Source organism: Triticum aestivum, chromosome 3A, assembly GCF_018294505.1.
Source record: "Triticum aestivum cultivar Chinese Spring chromosome 3A, IWGSC CS RefSeq v2.1, whole genome shotgun sequence".
Lineage (NCBI taxonomy): Eukaryota > Viridiplantae > Streptophyta > Magnoliopsida > Poales > Poaceae > Triticum > Triticum aestivum.
This window is the reverse complement of record NC_057800.1, coordinates 2,340,094-2,354,902: the sequence shown is the minus strand read 5'-3', so window position 1 is coordinate 2,354,902 and position 14,809 is coordinate 2,340,094.

The window sequence follows — 14,809 nt, the reverse complement described above, 5'->3', positions numbered from 1 at the left end:
TTTATTTATTTTCTTCTATTTATTTCTGAGTAATTTTTTTAGATAGTTTTTTCTTTTCTGCTTTATTTATTTTCTTCTATTTATTCTGAGTAATTTTTTTATATAGTTTTTTTCTTTTCTGCAGTTGTAATAAGTTACTAAAACTTTGAATTGCCGGTGTAACAGATGAGTTTTCGTCCGAAACCCTGATACTTTGAAAGAGATTGTGCAGTTTGTACACGAAGTGCATCCTGTTTTTGCCGTGACCCTCTCTACTTTTTTGCACATGCTATGCAGGCAAAATGATGATACCATACCAAGTTTCAACCTTTTCTGAGTTCATTTGTAGTGCTTTTCAATTTCAGGGCCATTTAGCTCAAAACAAATTAGTAAATGCATTAAAAATAGCAAATTATGTCAGAAAGGGTTGAAAATTGATGACGTGGCTTTGAATGGTGCCTGCTGAACGCAAAAAAGTCCGGAGTTTGAGAGGACAGAGTGAGGGTGTAAACATGTAAAAATATACATAAAAAATACATTGATCATCATTGATCTTTTTGTGTACAATCTGAATTGTCAATATGAGTCCTCAACGGTTTAGAAACCGGTGAAGACTCATATTGCGGCCACAAATTCTACACATAGAGTTCAATGAAGACCAAGCGCTTGTGATAGTTTGAGAAGTAACATATTTAAGATGGTAAAAACCCTGTTAGCCGAGCGAGGTGAGACTAAAAAATAGCTGCAACTCCAAACCTCTAGTACAGGTTTGTGGTACAAACCGGTACTAAAGGCGCTGGTGGGACCCCAGCCGGAGCACGGTGTGCCACATCCTCTTTAGTACCGGTTCATGCAACGAACCGGTACTAAAGGTTTGCAACGAATTGGTAATAATTAGCTCTGGCCGCCTAGCCGTTTCGAACCGGCACTAATGGACACATTAGTGCCGGTTTTGTTACAAACCGGTACTAATGTGCTTCACATTATGCCGTTTTTCTACTAGTGTGTTTTTTCCTGCATGACCTTATTCCTTGCACTCTTGAGTCTTTTGAGAAGGAGAATTTTTTTTTGTTGATGAGTCGGCCCAAATAGATTTTAGATGATTGCCAAAAAGTTGTTATTGAAGGATTGGAGTCAAGCTTAGGATCAGTTTATCCTATGGGTCTGTACTACAAGGTTGAGGTATGTCTCTCCTCATTTATTTTGCTATCGAACCTTGTTGGTTGCATTCTTGGGTGCTTTGACAAGGAGCAATTACACAATGCGATTGTGGTCACTACTTTTGATTATATTTTGCAAGCAGTTCTATGAAGCCATTGTGGCATGTACTTAGAACTTCTGTTGATGTGCAGTGGTCAACCGACAACGCAGAAATCAGGTTTATAGATGAGTGCTTTATGTCGGGGTGGACGAGCTTCCGTTAGGCCATTGATTTCCCAATGAAGGAGCTTTGAGGCAAGCACTGCAATGATGTATATTTGTATATGGCATAATCTGTAGGAACCGTCTCCTTGTTTCCTGTTGTTCTTGGTTTTTCTCCAGTTGATTACTGCCCTATGAGATCTGCACAGACAAAATTCATGTTGATTTGTTTAGTTGTGGCATGTATCGTAGCTACACCAGTCTGATAATTTAGTCCTCAAATAAGGTAGTTTCCGTCTCCCCTTTACATGTGATGGATATATGTGGTTGTTGCTTGCCGTTGCTGAAGCGAGGACTCTTAAGTGTATTTTTGTGTTCTCCCTGATTATGTTAATCAGGCCGTATGTGTTCTGTTGGTCTATTTTCATTTGTCTACCTCTATAGAATTTCAAAGATGTAATTTTCTATCATGTAGTTGCCTATTTCTTCATATACTAACCCTCTCCTAAATGATAGATGAGGCAGGTGACTTATCTCACGTATTTCTTTTCTGTAAATTACAACAAGTCTATTTTAGTCAACTTAAGGGTATGTTGAATATGACTGTTAATGAAGATATTCATTCTTGTTATTGAATGTGCACAATCTGATTCATTTTAAAGTAGTTCCTTATCTTTATGACTAGACTAGGCTTCTACTTTAGCGAGTGTTTCACTTCAACACAGATTGATGCAAGAAAGAAAGAATTCTTTTGCAATAAAGCAAGCATTGAGTGCCCAAAGCAGAAGAGGTTGAATTTTTTGCCGACGTAAATTTAAAGTAACCTTCTCCATGCAATTTTTTTTTCAACCATTTGTATCTAAATATCAGTACCCATTTTGAACTACATGCTCAGGCCGACCTTTTTATTTGATGTTATTGGTGTGGTATGTGTATAATTGTTAACTTGGTTGCGGTTTTAGTAATAGGTCGTCACACATTACAGAAAACAATTTTCCATTCTGTGTCTCTATGCTCATTTTGTGCCCGGGTGCAGCTATGAAGGAACACTACAGGTAGAGAAGAAAGAAAGGAAGAATGATGGTACGAACCACTGAGATACCGAGTCCGGCCAGCCAGATGAGTATCAGGAGAGTGTTTCTTCATTGGACAAAAATTGTCCTTTAGAGTATATTAGTCTTTTAATCATTAATGAGTAGACTAACGCATACATTTTTTTCGACTGCACCCATATAGTTTGTCTTTGCTGAATATACTATATTTACTTCATTTCTCTATTGAGTTAGCAATGGAAATATAAATGATTTATATACTATATAATTTGCAACCATATAGTGATCAATTAACGTTGTTTCTCTATATAATTTTGTCTTTGCTGAATATACTATATTTATTTGGTCTGCACCCATATAATGATCAATTAACTCCCGAAAACATCCTTTCCAGACATAATTTATTTTCATGATTTGTCTTTGCTTAGGATTCTCATTTAATTGGTGAGCACTCAGATTTGGAATATCAGCTCTTTAGTACTGGTTTATCATTTTAAGAAAATAGGAGCAATGTGATTTTGTTCTCTAGAGACTTGAATTGAATAGTAGGTCCTTTTAGTACTGTCCTACTACCTTTTGTAGCTAACAAATACATCAGTTCGACTAGGCATTATCATGTATTGTATCGTAGTATCTTTTTTTGCATAGAGTAAATACCTACTTCTGCTGTAGGTTACTTTTCTTTATAAAATTTGGTTCAGGATGCCGTTTTACCTGTTGCAATACCTTCAGCATAGAAGCAGTAGTGGTCTGCTCCTCCAAAGATCTATAGCTTGTGGATGCTGCGGATGTGGCACAGGGAGCAGATGAAATGGGAATAAGAGGACCCCCGGTGCGCGCACAAATTGTTTCTACCTGACGGCTGATAGTGAGGGTGAGCACCGAGTTGCAAAGTCGTCGCCCTTCCCTGCAAATTACAGTTCCTTCAAATTAACCAAATCACCATCTTATTTTTTTTCCTAATTTTCTCATATTTCTTAGATGCCTCTGACCTGTCTTGAGAAGGTTCGAGCCGAAGTATAACTTGTACAACGCATCACCAATTCGTCCGACAACACTGTTGTTGTAGAGGTAGCAGCGACCACATTTCTCCACAGAAGCATCGCTAGCTGCGGCCGTCGATGTACCTGATGTTGTGTATGCCTCTTCATCCCTTTAGTCTGCTTGGTTATTCGGTAGTCGGATACAATATAATATCGTTTATTAATCCTTTTGGTTAATTACAATATCCTACACTCACCTGACAGAATTTCATGATTGTTTTGTCATGAAATAGGTTCTGCCGGAGCGAAGGGCCAGCGCATTTTGAAGGGTTTGAGACTGAATTGTTCATATAGTCTTGCAACTATTTTTGTAGCCAAATGATTATTTTTTTAGATGCATTAGTTAAGAGCACTGATTTTTTTGAAGAGCTTTATCATGACATAGATCTTGGTTTCGCTTTACTGCCATGCAGAGGTTGGATGGAGCGCCGAGGATTTCAGGCTTGGGGGTGGCCACAGGTTGCCGGATAGCAGGATGAGTTGGATGTGTTCTTCAAAGACAAGGTAATGTCATGGCTGACGTGTACCTCAAGTACATACTTCTAAGTTTGGTCATTTGTTTATCCTCATAGTTGGTTTCTCTTAATACTTTTTCTTAGAGACATGATCAAAGATAGAAAAGTTTCATTTCTGAGGCAAAAGTGGCAGTATAGTATGCATGCCTTGTTGATCCGTTCATGCAATTGGAAGAAGTATCTGATTCATCTAACCTAATTCAAGTTAACTTGAGTACAACGGTAGATAAACATTCACTTACAAATCCTACTCCAAATGGACATCAAGAGTAGTACACGGACAGTGTAAAACGCGTTTGTGTTAGCTGAGTGAAAATTAGAGATCAGCCTGGTGGTACTTTATTATTTTACACTAGTAGAGAAAGGGCCATTTGTCCCGTTTCATAAGGCCCATCTGTCCCGGATGGGTAACCGAGACTAAAGGGTCGTTACTAATGCCCTAGGCCTTTAGTCCCGGTTCTTATACCAACCGGGACAGATGGGCCTCCACGTGGCCGCTCCGGGGAGCCCAGGCAGGAGGGCCTTTGGTCCCGGTTGGTAGCACTAACCGTGACCAATAAGCTTCCACGCGTCAGCATTTCGGGGCCTGTTTTTCTGGAAAGGAGGTGGTTTAGGGGTTTTGGGGGTTAATTTAGGTTGTTATAGGTAGCTAATAGAGAGATGTGTCCTCTCTTATCTCCGTGCTACTGCAACTGCTATGCCTAAACATGACTTAGATTGAAGTGAGGCAACATGTGGTGCATGTCGAAATTAGTACAATCTCAAGTTTGGATTGTACTAATTTCGACATGCACCACATGCATGTTGCCTTCACTTCAATCCAATCCATGTTCATTTCACCCATAGATATATAATAACTCTTCATGCTCGCATCATGCATCATCATAGTAACAAGTCCTACTAATCATCATCATACAACTTCTACTCGTTATTAATAACAAGTCATACGATCATCATCCTGATAGTCATTGAACCAACCCTACTTAATTGTTCTTCGCACATGATCATCAGTATTATGCAGGACCTAAATACCCTATTTAAGGTAAAATAGCATAAAACAATATAGACCCTGACTCTCCATAGATAACCTGTGCCACATCATTGGCTAGGACGAACGGTTCGTCAGTGTACCCAAGATTTTTCAGATCCACTGTTGTCATTCCGTACTGTGGGTCTACCTGTACCCCACCGCCTAACAGATTGACCCATTTGCACTTAAACAAAGGGATCTTAAAATCAGGTCCGTAGTCAAGTTCCCATATGTCCACTATGTAACAATAATATGTGTCCTTTCCGCTCTTGGTTGCTGCATCAAAGCGGACACCGCTGTTTTGGTTGGTGCCCTTTTGATCTTGGGTGATCGTGTAAAATGTATTCCCATTTATCTCGTATCCTTTGTAAGTCAATACAGTCAAAGATGGTCCCCTGGACAACAAGTACAACTCATCACAAACAGTGTTGTCACCTCTGAGACGTGTTTCCAACCAACTGCTGAAAGTCCTGATGTGTTCACATGTAATCCAGTCGTCGCATTGCTCCGGGTGTTTGGAGCGCAGACTATTCTTGTGTTCATCGACATACGGGGTCACCAAGGTAGAGTTCTGTAGAACTGTGTAGTTTGCTTGAGACAAAGAATATCCGTCCCTGCATATTATTGAGTCTCTTCCAAGAGTGCCTTTTCCGGTCAGTCTTCCAAGAGTGCCTTTTCCAGTCTGTGCTCATCCCACGTACGTACACCGTTCCCATTCCACAGCTGTAAAAGTTCTTCAACTAATGGCCTTAGGTACACATCAATTTCGTTGCCGGGTTGCTTAGGGCCTTGGATGAGAACTGGCATCATAATGAACTTCCGCTTCATGCACATCCAAGGAGCAAGTTTATACATACATAGAGTCACGAGCCAGGTGCTGTGATTGCTGCTCTGCTCCCCGAAAGGATTAATGCCATCCGCGCTTAAAGCAAACCATACATTCCTTGGGTCCTTTGCAAACTCATCCCGGTACTTTCTCTCGATTTTTCTCCACTGCGACCCATCAGCGGGTGCTCTCAACTTCCCATCTTTCTTTCGGTTCTCACTGTGCCATCGCATCAACTTGACATGCTCTTCGTTTCTGAACAGACGTTTCAACCGTGGTATTATAGGAGCATACCACATCACCTTCACAGGAACCCTCTTCCTGGGGGGCTCGCCGTCAACATCACCAGGGTCATCTCGTCTGATCTTATACCGCAATGCACCGCATACCGGGCATGCGTTCAGATCCTTGTATGCACCACGGTAGAGGATGCAGTCATTAGGGCATGCATGTATCTTCTACACCTCCAATCCTAGAGGGCATATGACCTTCTTTGCTGCGTATGTACTGTCGGGCAATTCGTTATCCTTTGGAAGCTTCTTCTTCAATATTTTCAGTAGCTTCTCAAATCCTTTGTCAGCCACAGCATTCTCTGCCTTCCACTGCAGCAATTACAGTACGGTACCGAGCTTTGTGTTGCCATGTTCGTAATTGGGGTATAACCCTTTTTTGTGATCCTCTAACATGCGATCGAACTTCAGCTTCTCCTTTTGACTTTCGCATTGCGTCCTTGCATCGACAATGACCCGGCGGAGATCATCATCATCGGGCACATCGTCTGGTTCCTCTTGATCTTCAGCAGCTTCACCCGTTGCAGCATCATTGGGCAGATCGTCTGGTTCCTCTTGATCTTCACTAGCTCCCCCCGTTGCAGCATCACCGTATTCAGGGGGCACATAGTTGTCATCGTACTCTTCTTCTTCGCCGTCTTCCATCATAACCCCTATTTCTCCGTGCCTCGTCCAAACATTATAGTGTGGCATGAAACCCTTGTAAAGCAGGTGGGAGTGAAGGATTTTCCGGTTAGAGTAAGACCTCGTATTCCCACATTCAATGCATGGACAAAACATAAAACCATTCTTCTTGTTTGCCTCAGCCGCATCGATTAACTCATGCACGCCCTTAATGTACTCGCGGGTGTGTCTGTCACCGTACATCCATTGCCGGTTCATCTGCGTGCATTATATATAATTAAGTGTCCAAATTAATAGAAGCTCATCATCACATTAAAACCAAAGTGCATACATAGTTCTCATCTAACAGCATATAGCTCTCCAGAGCATCTAATTAATTAAACCATACATTGAAACTATGTAAAACATTTCAATGCGAAAACAAATGCGATCATAATCGCAACCAAGGTAACAATTGATCCAACGGCATAATGATACCAAGCCTCGGTATGAATGGCATATTTTCTAATCTTTCTAATCTTCAAGCGCATTGCATCCATCTTGACCTTGTGATCATCAACGACATCCGCAACATGCAACTCCAGTATCATCTTCTCCTCCTCAATTTTTTTTATTTTTCCTTCAACAAATTGTTTTCTTCTTCAACTAAATTAACCTCTCGACAATAGGGTCGGTTGGCATTTCCGATTCACATACATCCTACATAAATAAAATCTATTTCACGTTGGTCGGCATAATTTTCATAAACAATAAATGAACCAATAGTTATAAAGATAATATATATACCACATCCGAATCATAGACAGGACGAGGGCCGACGGGGGCGGATACCAAAACCATCGCACTATATAAGATGCAAAAATAAAAGTAAGAAAATAATACGAGTATCTATGTAAACATACAAGTAAGAATATTTTTCCTTTCAGAAAGAAGATAAAACAAGAGGCTCACCACGGTGGTGCTGGCGATGAGCTCGGCGCGGGTGATCGACGGCGGTGAAGACGGGGACGGGGCGTGACGGACCGCTAAACCTAGACAAATATTATGGAAAATGGAGCTTGGAGGTCGAGCTTGGAGAGGAGAAAACTTAAGTAGTGTGGCTTGGGCATTCCATCGAACACCTTGTGTGCATAGGAGGTGAGATAGAGCACCACCAAGCCCTCTCGCCCTCGGCCAGAGAAAAACAGAGCACCGGGGTGCTCTGCTCGCGAGCGAGGGGTATATATAGGCACCTAATTGGTCCCGGTTGGTGACATGAGCCGGGACTAAAGGGGAGCCTTTGGTCCCGGTTCAAGCCACCAACCGGGACCAATGGTGGTGGGCCAGGAGCAAGGCCCATTGGTCCCGGTTCATCCCACCAACCGAGACCAAAAGGTCTAGATGAACCGGGACCAATGGCCCATGTGGCCCGGCCGGCCCCCTGGGCTCACGAACCGGGACCAATGCCCACATTGGTCCCGGTTCTGGACTGAACCGGGACTAATGGGCTGACCCGGCCTGGATCAAAGCCATGTTTTCTACTAGTGGCTGAAATGATCGGCATGACTGTTGGACAACTCCTTGAGATCGAGCCCATGTCTCCGCTTAGAGAGGAGGAAATAAAACAAAAATATGTCTGCGGTGAACCTTTGATCAAGCCCGAGGAGGTCAAGAACCTCCCTATGAGAATGAATGAATTGCATCAATGGTACATGAAAATTTGCAAGACCCACAATCTACAGTCCCTCATGGTGAAAGTCAAGGAAGAGGATAATTCCATATGCTAGCTCTGTCTATTGAGTATACAGAATTGTTTTAGTTATTCAATTATGACGCACTCGACAAATCTATCGTCAGTTGCTATTGTCTGTAAGTGATTTCTTTCTATAATTTAAGTCTCAAGCTAGCTGTAGTGCTCTCGTTGATCATTACATCTAATTATCCTCACTATATATTCTTTTCTGTGGTATTATGCAGGATGAAGATGTCCGAAATGAGAAAAGTTGGACGCTATGGCATTGGGTTCATTGACCCAAATGCCATTAATGAAGAGACATGGTCATATGAACATTATAAACAAGAAGTAGAGAATAACATGCTAGAGTTCTTGAAGCGCATCATTACCAATGCAGATATACTACCACTACAAGAAATATGTCAACTTGTGACCTTGACTATTGGTCACTGAAAGGTCATTGTTTTTCATTTGCGACCTTTTTTGACCAAAAACAGAAGGTCAAAAGCTGGCGGTCGTAAACTGAAATTAACGACCTTCTCTGTGAGAAGGTCGTGGACGTTTACGACCAAAATATGCCTATTATTTTATTTTGGTCACTAGCAGCCTCCCCAGGCCACGTGGCAATCTGATGTGGCACAAGAATCAGCCCGGTCCAATTCGGTTTTCTACATGGGCCTAGCCCAACAATTCGGCCTTTTTAATGTATTTTTTCCTGTGCTTTTATTAGCTACATGGGTCTGACCCAGTAATTTGGCCCATGTATTATTTTTTAGGAAAGCCCTTTTAATATATGAATTTTATGTTAATTTCGGTTAGCTACATGGGCCTGGCCTACAATTTGGCATTTTTATTTTCTAGCGCACAACATTTTGCAGTCAATTTATTTTTTATTTCCAGCTTTTGTTCCCAGCTCCAGTTTACAGAAGGGTCCCAAATGTCAGATTTTTCACAGCTTATTAATAAGCATATATGTATATATCAAACAGATAGAAGAGAGAAATCATATGAAAATCTTCAAATAACAGCTAAAATAAGTTTATTACAATATGCTATACAAAACAGAACACGTGAAACTACATACACTCATTCACATCACAACAACCAGTTTCCATACACTCATTCACATCACATCAACCAGTTTAACCATCGAATCTTGCATACCCAGGAACTTCAAACTTCACCCAGATCCACACAATCATAAATAATGGGATCTACAAGTGGACCGCTCTGCCAGTACAAAAGCTAGCTGCTCTTCAACATGGGTAGAAGTCCTCAACGGAGTTCCATTCACCTACAAGAACAGAATGGAATATCAAGTACTTGCATTCTTCAAGAAGATTACAACCAACATATATATGTACAGGGACATCAGGAAAGCTGATGGAGCAAAATCAAACAACAGATAAATCAAGTAAACAGACCATTTGGAAAAAAATATACTACCAGGCTTGAACATGAGCATAGAAAAGAAAAGATGATTTCAGTGAAATTAAAACTTCCAATGAAAGCTGAATAACAGTGCAGCTGATTAGCTCCTAGTATGGAGGAATATCACAAAATTAAACAAGATGGTCATGCAAGTTTCTATACAAGTATTCGTGATTATAGTTTGTTATCGTTGTCTAAATTCTCCAACATGCACAAAATTAATTAATATATTTGAATGTGCTACCAATGAAGCAAATTCTAAAAGATACACGGACAGGGCTTAATTAGCCAACCATGTCATTCTATAAACACATAGCAAACTCAACGATAACGTGTATAGTTATTACCATAGAGTTTCTATATGAGTATTCATGATTTCAGTTTGTCATCATCATTTAAATAGCTTGGCGAACATTGACAGCAGAGAAACAAAAAAATTTAAGTCAATAGCTTTGTGAGCATGCAGTAGACTGTTCACATCCTAATGAAATACATGGCAAAGAAGCTTTACCATGTAGACAAACACCCACTTACTCAGACGCTACAGGTGCTTTGTTTCATCATGTTACAAAGGAGAAGCACAAACCACAATTTTACTCCACACACACACACACACACGAACCAGTAGATCAACAAGAGGACATAGATTAGACCAAATCCACATAAACAAATCCATACACATAGCAGTATAACTTTATAGTGGCCAATTGGTTTGATCAGGAGCAACAGTGCATATTTTCCCTAAACCTAAAATTGCCATAGTGGGTAAATCATGTCACTGGCCAGAGCACAACACCACAATCACCAGTACAAGGCCACCAGAAGCACCACAGAGAGGGATAGAGCTCACCTAGGTGGTATGTAGCCGATGCAGAAGCACAGCCGGCCGCGGTTGCAGCAGAGTTCCTTGCAACGCATATGCAGACCCTCGGGGCTTGTTGTCTTTACCAACACTTCATCCCACAAAACAACTCCCTCGGTTGCCATGTCACATGCTTCTACTGCCTTGTCCACCATGTCATAGATGCATCCAGAGTAGTTGGACTGAGATCCTCCAGCAGAGGGGCACAACCAACTAACATACAAAAGGAGAAACGGTCACTTTAAACGGTAATAATTTTTTAGGTCTGACTAGTACTAAAATCAACAGCATCTGACTCTATATAAAAAATCAACAACATGTTGTAACAGTACCACTGTGCTCCCAATCATAAACAACAAGATTTGGGACATTTATCATGCCAACAATACCACTAGTAGTAGTACCAATGTGTTAACAAAATTTAGGCCAGTATACCAGGACAAAGCCCCTGCTGCTCTCAAATAGTAGGTCACTGCCATAAGCTTTGATTTTTGGCAACAAGGGGAATTGAATCAATTGCAATTCAAGATGGTGCATTATTTGCTAGTGGCAAAGCAGGTTCGTTTTTACTGAGTACTGACAAAGTTGGTTTTTACTTGGTAGCGGCATAGTAAGTTGTGACATTTAAAAAAACCAGTAAGAAAACCAGCGGTGGCTGCTCCAGCCCGCTGCTCTCCTCCTGGACAACGCCGTTGTAAATTTAGCTAGCAATCATCAGCAGCAAGTACAGAGTAAAATGGGACTTTGTTGTAGCTACAGAAACTGAAACAACACACACATCATGGAATTTCATATCATAGCCAACAAATATTTTACCAGAACACAGGGTGTTCTTCTCTATATTTTAGAAACATGCAAACAAAGGTTTCAGTACAAACAAACAAGTGGAGTAGACAAATTTCAGAACAGAATGTGTTCGCACTGTTTGGTTTATTTGCTTGGTTTATTTAAACAAAAGTTTCTGTAAAAATAGACAAGTGGAGTTAAAAAAATACAGAAACTACATAAACTGCACATTCAGGTTGTGATACTCCCATCTTCAATTTGACTCACAGAACAAGAACAAAACTGATTTTGAACATTCGATGCAAAATATGGTAAATATGTCTTGTATCTACTCCTTGGCTACTGTTATTTCAACTGTAAATTTAGCCAGCAATCATCACCAGCAAGTACATAGTAAACTGGGACTTTGTTGTAGCTACAGAAACTGAAACAACACACACATCATGGAATTTCATATCATAGCCAACAAATATTTTACCAGAACACAGGGTGTTCTTCTCTGTATTTTAGAAACATGCGAACAATGGTTTCAATACAGTCAAACAAGTGGAGTAGACAAATTTCATAATAGAATGTGTTCGCACCATTTGTTTTATTTGCTCGGTTTATTTAAACAAAAGTTTCTGTACAAATAGACAAGTGGAGTAGCATGTGTTTACTTTGCATGCTCAAGGTACACTAGTCTGATGAAAACAATATGCTCGAGGTACATTAGCTTGCATGCTCGGACTACATTCAAAAATTATGAACAACATCAAATTGGCTAAATAACTTGGCCTTGAACACCAATCTTAAAGTGAATTTATGAGAGCAGTACATTCATGAAGTTCTACTCTGAATTTTAACTTTCTTTCTCTGAATTTTCTGCAGCAGGGTAATATCTCAAAAGAAAACAACACTGTAAACAGGCAATTGACTAAAACCCGGAGTACTAAGATAGGGAATACCCACATTCATTTCAGAAATTGGTGTTCGACATACGACAACCCCTTGAAGCACACCTAAATTTATACTGAATTCCTTGCTCTATGACTAAAACCCGTAGTACAAACATAAGGAATTGAAATGCCTGCATTCATTTCAGCAAGCAAACTAGTAGATCTTGGAGGTTGAAGCACTAAGGTTAAGGAGTAACTTAACCAGAAGGGCCTAGCAAGCTAGCACAAGCATCAACAGCCGTTTTAATCAATCAGAAGGGCAGGAGTAGCTTAATCAATACCCTTATTCGTGAATTACAGGTAGGACTCAATCTTTAAGGTTCATGTTGGGCTCTTGGTGGCGCTCCAGCCTGCCGCCTTCCCTTGGCGCTTGAGTAGGGCGTCAACTCCTTGTTGTACGCCATCCTCACGTTCATACTCATAGCAAGGGCGGCAAACCAGGAGGGCGCACTCATTGCAGGCCTAACCACCTGCGCCTTTCAACTCCTTACCCTACATCAGCAAGATCAAAACAATGTCAGTATGCACCCCTACGAAATTAACACAACTTGCCAGGAGACACAACAATTGCTCATGTATTCATTGATGCTACATGAGGAAATCATCTACTTGGCTTAAAGTTGAAACTATGATCATCAATGAATACTAAACAAGGTCCCAATATATCAGTGAGGTCTGGACTATAATTGCTCCACCACTCATCAATTAATAGAGAGGGAAAATGCGCCAAATAAACGAATCCAACTCGCAACTACGCAACCCCCGCTGTTACCCCTAATCTCGCAACCTAGATCCACTGCCTCGCGCGTGCCAGATCCACCGATACAGGCACCGCATGAAGGAGCTGTGACGAGCAGAGATGACACCGAAACATTAAGGCGTCGAGGCAGGCAGGAAGGGTGAGAGAGGGGGAGACAGACGTACCCATCATGGTCGGAGATCCGCGGTCACCATGGCCGGAGATGGACGGATGCCAGCGCGCGTGGTGGAGGTCCACTAGTAGAAAACGGGCCTATTGTCCCGGTTCGTAAGGGCCTTTTGTCCCGGTTCCTGAACCGGAACTAAAGGGTCATTGCTAATGCCCTGACCCTTTAGTTCTGGTTCTAGCTAGAACCGGGACAGATGGGCCTCCATGTGGCCCGCGTGGTGAGCCCAGGCAGGAGGGCCTCCACGTGGTCTGCTGGAGGACCTCCACGCGTCAGCATTTCTGTGGCTGGGGTTTTTGTGTTTTTTTGAAAGGGGGGGGGGTTGGGGGTTTTGGGGGGTTAATTTAGGTATTTCATATATTGTGTTAGATAGCTAATTAATAGAGAGAAGTGTCCTCTCTTATGTCCGTGCTTGGTCGATGCTATGTACTATACATACGTATAGAGAGGACTAGACACGCTAGCTAGCTAGTAAGCAAACGAAGGAAACAGAAGATCGTCATGAACATATATGCATACAGAGAGAAGTGATATCGACCACCTCTCGTTCTCCGAGAGATTGGTCGAACAACAAGTTCTCGGATATCCACTAGTAGAAAACGGAGCTTTAAAACCGGTTCGTAAGGGCCTTTAGTGCCGGTTCCATAACCGGCACTAATTGGTGGGCACTAAAGCCCCCCCCCTTTAGTACCGGTTCGGAACGAACCGACGCTAAAGTGCCACCATGTGGCGTGAGCTCGTGCCGTGGTATGGGGGACCTTTAGTACCGGTTGGTGTTACCAACCGGTACTAAAGGTTTTTTTTTGAAAATTTTGGAAAAAAAATTTGATTTTTTTTCGATTTTTAATTTTTCTGAATTATTTGGTGATTTAGTCTCTAATCACCTCTCTTAACTTCTCAAGTGTGGATCACTCATTCCAAATCATCTATCTTCCCGACCGGTCACCCATCCCTCTCACTACTCCAGCCCAAGCATGCTTAACTTTCGGGTTCTATTCTCCTTCGTTTCCAAGTCTGCACTTGTTGTTTTCCTGACAATAGTAAGATGTCAATCCTATAAACCCTCAGGAGTTTAGCTTGAGCATGAAGTCACACATTTCACTGTTTGAGTTTGAAACTATTATTCTAAAAAACAGCAATTATTTAGTAACACTAATATTTCTTGAATAAGTTTGACCATAGTTTGACCATAGTTTGACCACAGTTTGACCAGATTTGACCAAAATTCAAAAAATTGAAATAATTATTTAGTAACACTAATATTCTTGAATAATTATGTAGTAACATTCCCTACACTTTTTGCAAAACATGTCCAAATTTAAGTTTTCAAATTTTCCTAACGTGTAGATGTAGTAATATAACTACCTCTCGAAGGATTTTATTTTTTGAAGTTTTTATCATTTTCTTTTGATTTTTTCAAAACTAAAATGG